Below are 9,060 nucleotides of genomic sequence, written 5' to 3'. Positions count from 1 at the left end.
CGAAACTCGTCACGTAGGGTCTAACGGGGAAACGAGAAATCCTCGGTCGGTGGACGCCCGGTGCGGGCGTCGCACGACCGACGAAAAAAAGTCAGCACAATTACAGAGTCTCTGGGCACAAAACCGCGATGCTTCGTCTACGTAGGCTATCGGGAGAAAGGCGAATTTGGGATCGTCCGAATATCTCGAAAGTTGCGTATCTTGTGAGTTTACTCGTCGCTCTTGACGCGTGTTGCGGTCGAACGGGTAAACGGCGGGCTTGGATGCTCGCTCGAATCTTGAGTCCAATCCCACCGGATCGTCCACGTGTGCGTAACATTTGGTTTAACGAAATTCCCACTGTCCCTATCTCCGACGACGAAGAACCATAATTTCCTTTAGATATCGTCAACGCAAGCATGAGCGAGCTACGTAAAATCTCTCGGTCGGTGGACGCCCGGTGCGGGCGTCGCACGACCGACGAAAAATTTCGCCCAATTTCAAGGTACCTGGGCACGTAGCTGCGCATTTTCCTCGACGCACGCCATCGAGGGAACGAACGTCGTCGGGAGACGTAGCGAAACTCGTCACGTAGGGTCTAACGGGGAAACGAGAAATCCTCGGTCGGTGGACGCCCGGTGCGGGCGTCGCACGACCGACGAAAAAAAGTCAGCACAATTACAGAGTCTCTGGGCACAAAACCGCGATGCTTCGTCTACGTAGGCTATCGGGAGAAAGGCGAATTTGGGATCGTCCGAATATCTCGAAAGTTGCGTATCTTGTGAGTTTACTCGTCGCTCTTGACGCGTGTTGCGGTCGAACGGGTAAACGGCGGGCTTGGATGCTCGCTCGAATCTTGAGTCCAATCCCACCGGATCGTCCACGTGTGCGTAACATTTGGTTTAACGAAATTCCCACTGTCCCTATCTCCGACGACGAAGAACCATAATTTCCTTTAGATATCGTCAACGCAAGCATGAGCGAGCTACGTAAAATCTCTCGGTCGGTGGACGCCCGGTGCGGGCGTCGCACGACCGACGAAAAATTTCGCCCAATTTCAAGGTACCTGGGCACGTAGCTGCGCATTTTCCTCGACGCACGCCATCGAGGGAACGAACGTCGTCGGGAGACGTAGCGAAACTCGTCACGTAGGGTCTAACGGGGAAACGAGAAATCCTCGGTCGGTGGACGCCCGGTGCGGGCGTCGCACGACCGACGAAAAAAAGTCAGCACAATTACAGAGTCTCTGGGCACAAAACCGCGACGCTTCGTCTACGTAGGCTATCGGGAGAAAGGCGAATTTGGGATCGTCCGAATATCTCGAAAGTTGCGTATCTTGTGAGTTTACTCGTCGCTCTTGACGCGTGTTGCGGTCGAACGGGTAAACGGCGGGCTTGGATGCTCGCTCGAATCTTGAGTCCAATCCCACCGGATCGTCCACGTGTGCGTAACATTTGGATTAACGAAATTCCCACTGTCCCTATCTCCGACGACGAAGAACCATAATTTCCTTTAGATATCGTCAACGCAAGCATGAGCGAGCTACGTAAAATCTCTCGGTCGGTGGACGCCCGGTGCGGGCGTCGCACGACCGACGAAATATTTCGCCCAATTTCAAGGTACCTGGGCACGTAGCTGCGCATTTTCCTCGACGCACGCCATCGAGGGAACGAACGTCGTCGGGAGACGTAGCGAAACTCGTCACGTAGGGTCTAACGGGGAAACGAGAAATCCTCGGTCGGTGGACGCCCGGTGCGGGCGTCGCACGACCGACGAAAAAAAGTCAGCACAATTACAGAGTCTCTGGGCACAAAACCGCGATGCTTCGTCTACGTAGGCTATCGGGAGAAAGGCGAATTTGGGATCGTCCGAATATCTCGAAAGTTGCGTATCTTGTGAGTTTACTCGTCGCTCTTGACGCGTGTTGCGGTCGAACGGGTAAACGGCGGGCTTGGATGCTCGCTCGAATCTTGAGTCCAATCCCACCGGATCGTCCACGTGTGCGTAACATTTGGTTTAACGAAATTCCCACTGTCCCTATCTCCGACGACGAAGAACCATAATTTCCTTTAGATATCGTCAACGCAAGCATGAGCGAGCTACGTAAAATCTCTCGGTCGGTGGACGCCCGGTGCGGGCGTCGCACGACCGACGAAAAATTTCGCCCAATTTCAAGGTACCTGGGCACGTAGCTGCGCATTTTCCTCGACGCACGCCATCGAGGGAACGAACGTCGTCGGGAGACGTAGCGAAACTCGTCACGTAGGGTCTAACGGGGAAACGAGAAATCCTCGGTCGGTGGACGCCCGGTGCGGGCGTCGCACGACCGACGAAAAAAAGTCAGCACAATTACAGAGTCTCTGGGCACAAAACCGCGATGCTTCGTCTACGTAGGCTATCGGGAGAAAGGCGAATTTGGGATCGTCCGAATATCTCGAAAGTTGCGTATCTTGTGAGTTTACTCGTCGCTCTTGACGCGTGTTGCGGTCGAACGGGTAAACGGCGGGCTTGGATGCTCGCTCGAATCTTGAGTCCAATCCCACCGGATCGTCCACGTGTGCGTAACATTTGGTTTAACGAAATTCCCACTGTCCCTATCTCCGACGACGAAGAACCATAATTTCCTTTAGATATCGTCAACGCAAGCATGAGCGAGCTACGTAAAATCTCTCGGTCGGTGGACGCCCGGTGCGGGCGTCGCACGACCGACGAAAAATTTCGCCCAATTTCAAGGTACCTGGGCACGTAGCTGCGCATTTTCCTCGACGCACGCCATCGAGGGAACGAACGTCGTCGGGAGACGTAGCGAAACTCGTCACGTAGGGTCTAACGGGGAAACGAGAAATCCTCGGTCGGTGGACGCCCGGTGCGGGCGTCGCACGACCGACGAAAAAAAGTCAGCACAATTACAGAGTCTCTGGGCACAAAACCGCGACGCTTCGTCTACGTAGGCTATCGGGAGAAAGGCGAATTTGGGATCGTCCGAATATCTCGAAAGTTGCGTATCTTGTGAGTTTACTCGTCGCTCTTGACGCGTGTTGCGGTCGAACGGGTAAACGGCGGGCTTGGATGCTCGCTCGAATCTTGAGTCCAATCCCACCGGATCGTCCACGTGTGCGTAACATTTGGATTAACGAAATTCCCACTGTCCCTATCTCCGACGACGAAGAACCATAATTTCCTTTAGATATCGTCAACGCAAGCATGAGCGAGCTACGTAAAATCTCTCGGTCGGTGGACGCCCGGTGCGGGCGTCGCACGACCGACGAAAAATTTCGCCCAATTTCAAGGTACCTGGGCACGTAGCTGCGCATTTTCCTCGACGCACGCCATCGAGGGAACGAACGTCGTCGGGAGACGTAGCGAAACTCGTCACGTAGGGTCTAACGGGGAAACGAGAAATCCTCGGTCGGTGGACGCCCGGTGCGGGCGTCGCACGACCGACGAAAAAAAGTCAGCACAATTACAGAGTCTCTGGGCACAAAACCGCGATGCTTCGTCTACGTAGGCTATCGGGAGAAAGGCGAATTTGGGATCGTCCGAATATCTCGAAAGTTGCGTATCTTGTGAGTTTACTCGTCGCTCTTGACGCGTGTTGCGGTCGAACGGGTAAACGGCGGGCTTGGATGCTCGCTCGAATCTTGAGTCCAATCCCACCGGATCGTCCACGTGTGCGTAACATTTGGTTTAACGAAATTCCCACTGTCCCTATCTCCGACGACGAAGAACCATAATTTCCTTTAGATATCGTCAACGCAAGCATGAGCGAGCTACGTAAAATCTCTCGGTCGGTGGACGCCCGGTGCGGGCGTCGCACGACCGACGAAAAATTTCGCCCAATTTCAAGGTACCTGGGCACGTAGCTGCGCATTTTCCTCGACGCACGCCATCGAGGGAACGAACGTCGTCGGGAGACGTAGCGAAACTCGTCACGTAGGGTCTAACGGGGAAACGAGAAATCCTCGGTCGGTGGACGCCCGGTGCGGGCGTCGCACGACCGACGAAAAAAAGTCAGCACAATTACAGAGTCTCTGGGCACAAAACCGCGATGCTTCGTCTACGTAGGCTATCGGGAGAAAGGCGAATTTGGGATCGTCCGAATATCTCGAAAGTTGCGTATCTTGTGAGTTTACTCGTCGCTCTTGACGCGTGTTGCGGTCGAACGGGTAAACGGCGGGCTTGGATGCTCGCTCGAATCTTGAGTCCAATCCCACCGGATCGTCCACGTGTGCGTAACATTTGGTTTAACGAAATTCCCACTGTCCCTATCTCCGACGACGAAGAACCATAATTTCCTTTAGATATCGTCAACGCAAGCATGAGCGAGCTACGTAAAATCTCTCGGTCGGTGGACGCCCGGTGCGGGCGTCGCACGACCGACGAAAAATTTCGCCCAATTTCAAGGTACCTGGGCACGTAGCTGCGCATTTTCCTCGACGCACGCCATCGAGGGAACGAACGTCGTCGGGAGACGTAGCGAAACTCGTCACGTAGGGTCTAACGGGGAAACGAGAAATCCTCGGTCGGTGGACGCCCGGTGCGGGCGTCGCACGACCGACGAAAAAAAGTCAGCACAATTACAGAGTCTCTGGGCACAAAACCGCGACGCTTCGTCTACGTAGGCTATCGGGAGAAAGGCGAATTTGGGATCGTCCGAATATCTCGAAAGTTGCGTATCTTGTGAGTTTACTCGTCGCTCTTGACGCGTGTTGCGGTCGAACGGGTAAACGGCGGGCTTGGATGCTCGCTCGAATCTTGAGTCCAATCCCACCGGATCGTCCACGTGTGCGTAACATTTGGATTAACGAAATTCCCACTGTCCCTATCTCCGACGACGAAGAACCATAATTTCCTTTAGATATCGTCAACGCAAGCATGAGCGAGCTACGTAAAATCTCTCGGTCGGTGGACGCCCGGTGCGGGCGTCGCACGACCGACGAAATATTTCGCCCAATTTCAAGGTACCTGGGCACGTAGCTGCGCATTTTCCTCGACGCACGCCATCGAGGGAACGAACGTCGTCGGGAGACGTAGCGAAACTCGTCACGTAGGGTCTAACGGGGAAACGAGAAATCCTCGGTCGGTGGACGCCCGGTGCGGGCGTCGCACGACCGACGAAAAAAAGTCAGCACAATTACAGAGTCTCTGGGCACAAAACCGCGATGCTTCGTCTACGTAGGCTATCGGGAGAAAGGCGAATTTGGGATCGTCCGAATATCTCGAAAGTTGCGTATCTTGTGAGTTTACTCGTCGCTCTTGACGCGTGTTGCGGTCGAACGGGTAAACGGCGGGCTTGGATGCTCGCTCGAATCTTGAGTCCAATCCCACCGGATCGTCCACGTGTGCGTAACATTTGGTTTAACGAAATTCCCACTGTCCCTATCTCCGACGACGAAGAACCATAATTTCCTTTAGATATCGTCAACGCAAGCATGAGCGAGCTACGTAAAATCTCTCGGTCGGTGGACGCCCGGTGCGGGCGTCGCACGACCGACGAAAAATTTCGCCCAATTTCAAGGTACCTGGGCACGTAGCTGCGCATTTTCCTCGACGCACGCCATCGAGGGAACGAACGTCGTCGGGAGACGTAGCGAAACTCGTCACGTAGGGTCTAACGGGGAAACGAGAAATCCTCGGTCGGTGGACGCCCGGTGCGGGCGTCGCACGACCGACGAAAAAAAGTCAGCACAATTACAGAGTCTCTGGGCACAAAACCGCGACGCTTCGTCTACGTAGGCTATCGGGAGAAAGGCGAATTTGGGATCGTCCGAATATCTCGAAAGTTGCGTATCTTGTGAGTTTACTCGTCGCTCTTGACGCGTGTTGCGGTCGAACGGGTAAACGGCGGGCTTGGATGCTCGCTCGAATCTTGAGTCCAATCCCACCGGATCGTCCACGTGTGCGTAACATTTGGATTAACGAAATTCCCACTGTCCCTATCTCCGACGACGAAGAACCATAATTTCCTTTAGATATCGTCAACGCAAGCATGAGCGAGCTACGTAAAATCTCTCGGTCGGTGGACGCCCGGTGCGGGCGTCGCACGACCGACGAAATATTTCGCCCAATTTCAAGGTACCTGGGCACGTAGCTGCGCATTTTCCTCGACGCACGCCATCGAGGGAACGAACGTCGTCGGGAGACGTAGCGAAACTCGTCACGTAGGGTCTAACGGGGAAACGAGAAATCCTCGGTCGGTGGACGCCCGGTGCGGGCGTCGCACGACCGACGAAAAAAAGTCAGCACAATTACAGAGTCTCTGGGCACAAAACCGCGATGCTTCGTCTACGTAGGCTATCGGGAGAAAGGCGAATTTGGGATCGTCCGAATATCTCGAAAGTTGCGTATCTTGTGAGTTTACTCGTCGCTCTTGACGCGTGTTGCGGTCGAACGGGTAAACGGCGGGCTTGGATGCTCGCTCGAATCTTGAGTCCAATCCCACCGGATCGTCCACGTGTGCGTAACATTTGGTTTAACGAAATTCCCACTGTCCCTATCTCCGACGACGAAGAACCATAATTTCCTTTAGATATCGTCAACGCAAGCATGAGCGAGCTACGTAAAATCTCTCGGTCGGTGGACGCCCGGTGCGGGCGTCGCACGACCGACGAAAAATTTCGCCCAATTTCAAGGTACCTGGGCACGTAGCTGCGCATTTTCCTCGACGCACGCCATCGAGGGAACGAACGTCGTCGGGAGACGTAGCGAAACTCGTCACGTAGGGTCTAACGGGGAAACGAGAAATCCTCGGTCGGTGGACGCCCGGTGCGGGCGTCGCACGACCGACGAAAAAAAGTCAGCACAATTACAGAGTCTCTGGGCACAAAACCGCGATGCTTCGTCTACGTAGGCTATCGGGAGAAAGGCGAATTTGGGATCGTCCGAATATCTCGAAAGTTGCGTATCTTGTGAGTTTACTCGTCGCTCTTGACGCGTGTTGCGGTCGAACGGGTAAACGGCGGGCTTGGATGCTCGCTCGAATCTTGAGTCCAATCCCACCGGATCGTCCACGTGTGCGTAACATTTGGTTTAACGAAATTCCCACTGTCCCTATCTCCGACGACGAAGAACCATAATTTCCTTTAGATATCGTCAACGCAAGCATGAGCGAGCTACGTAAAATCTCTCGGTCGGTGGACGCCCGGTGCGGGCGTCGCACGACCGACGAAAAATTTCGCCCAATTTCAAGGTACCTGGGCACGTAGCTGCGCATTTTCCTCGACGCACGCCATCGAGGGAACGAACGTCGTCGGGAGACGTAGCGAAACTCGTCACGTAGGGTCTAACGGGGAAACGAGAAATCCTCGGTCGGTGGACGCCCGGTGCGGGCGTCGCACGACCGACGAAAAAAAGTCAGCACAATTACAGAGTCTCTGGGCACAAAACCGCGATGCTTCGTCTACGTAGGCTATCGGGAGAAAGGCGAATTTGGGATCGTCCGAATATCTCGAAAGTTGCGTATCTTGTGAGTTTACTCGTCGCTCTTGACGCGTGTTGCGGTCGAACGGGTAAACGGCGGGCTTGGATGCTCGCTCGAATCTTGAGTCCAATCCCACCGGATCGTGCACGTGTGCGTAACATTTGGTTTAACGAAATTCCCACTGTCCCTATCTCCGACGACGAAGAACCATAATTTCCTTTAGATATCGTCAACGCAAGCATGAGCGAGCTACGTAAAATCTCTCGGTCGGTGGACGCCCGGTGCGGGCGTCGCACGACCGACGAAAAATTTCGCCCAATTTCAAGGTACCTGGGCACGTAGCTGCGCATTTTCCTCGACGCACGCCATCGAGGGAACGAACGTCGTCGGGAGACGTAGCGAAACTCGTCACGTAGGGTCTAACGGGGAAACGAGAAATCCTCGGTCGGTGGACGCCCGGTGCGGGCGTCGCACGACCGACGAAAAAAAGTCAGCACAATTACAGAGTCTCTGGGCACAAAACCGCGATGCTTCGTCTACGTAGGCTATCGGGAGAAAGGCGAATTTGGGATCGTCCGAATATCTCGAAAGTTGCGTATCTTGTGAGTTTACTCGTCGCTCTTGACGCGTGTTGCGGTCGAACGGGTAAACGGCGGGCTTGGATGCTCGCTCGAATCTTGAGTCCAATCCCACCGGATCGTCCACGTGTGCGTAACATTTGGTTTAACGAAATTCCCACTGTCCCTATCTCCGACGACGAAGAACCATAATTTCCTTTAGATATCGTCAACGCAAGCATGAGCGAGCTACGTAAAATCTCTCGGTCGGTGGACGCCCGGTGCGGGCGTCGCACGACCGACGAAAAATTTCGCCCAATTTCAAGGTACCTGGGCACGTAGCTGCGCATTTTCCTCGACGCACGCCATCGAGGGAACGAACGTCGTCGGGAGACGTAGCGAAACTCGTCACGTAGGGTCTAACGGGGAAACGAGAAATCCTCGGTCGGTGGACGCCCGGTGCGGGCGTCGCACGACCGACGAAAAAAAGTCAGCACAATTACAGAGTCTCTGGGCACAAAACCGCGACGCTTCGTCTACGTAGGCTATCGGGAGAAAGGCGAATTTGGGATCGTCCGAATATCTCGAAAGTTGCGTATCTTGTGAGTTTACTCGTCGCTCTTGACGCGTGTTGCGGTCGAACGGGTAAACGGCGGGCTTGGATGCTCGCTCGAATCTTGAGTCCAATCCCACCGGATCGTCCACGTGTGCGTAACATTTGGATTAACGAAATTCCCACTGTCCCTATCTCCGACGACGAAGAACCATAATTTCCTTTAGATATCGTCAACGCAAGCATGAGCGAGCTACGTAAAATCTCTCGGTCGGTGGACGCCCGGTGCGGGCGTCGCACGACCGACGAAATATTTCGCCCAATTTCAAGGTACCTGGGCACGTAGCTGCGCATTTTCCTCGACGCACGCCATCGAGGGAACGAACGTCGTCGGGAGACGTAGCGAAACTCGTCACGTAGGGTCTAACGGGGAAACGAGAAATCCTCGGTCGGTGGACGCCCGGTGCGGGCGTCGCACGACCGACGAAAAAAAGTCAGCACAATTACAGAGTCTCTGGGCACAGAACCGCGATGCTTCGTCTACGTAGGCT

This window comes from Venturia canescens, unplaced genomic scaffold (assembly GCF_019457755.1).
Source record: "Venturia canescens isolate UGA unplaced genomic scaffold, ASM1945775v1 PGA_scaffold_45__1_contigs__length_28917, whole genome shotgun sequence".
Taxonomy (NCBI): domain Eukaryota; kingdom Metazoa; phylum Arthropoda; class Insecta; order Hymenoptera; family Ichneumonidae; genus Venturia; species Venturia canescens.
The sequence above is the reverse complement of the archived record's forward strand: the minus strand, read 5'-3'. Positions refer to the sequence as shown.